We start from the raw sequence: 217 nt of genomic DNA on the forward strand, positions 1-217 counted from the left end.
TGAAGCGGCTGATTGACCTCGCGGGGACTCAGGCGCCCGGAAAAGTGGAGCCGACCCAGCCCTGCCCCGAGGGCCGCCCCACGAGGGCGGAGGTGCAGGAGGCCTGGCCACAATGGCTGTATGGTGAGCCAGGCCGCGGCGGAAGGGCGGCAGGGGTCCAGCCAGGAGCCGGCTCCCGCTCGGGAGAGACCGCGGGAGCGTCGCCCGCCCGCGGCTC

This window comes from Myotis nattereri (genome assembly GCF_964212035.1).
Source record: "Myotis nattereri genome assembly, chromosome: 4".
In the NCBI taxonomy this organism is placed as follows: domain Eukaryota; kingdom Metazoa; phylum Chordata; class Mammalia; order Chiroptera; family Vespertilionidae; genus Myotis; species Myotis nattereri.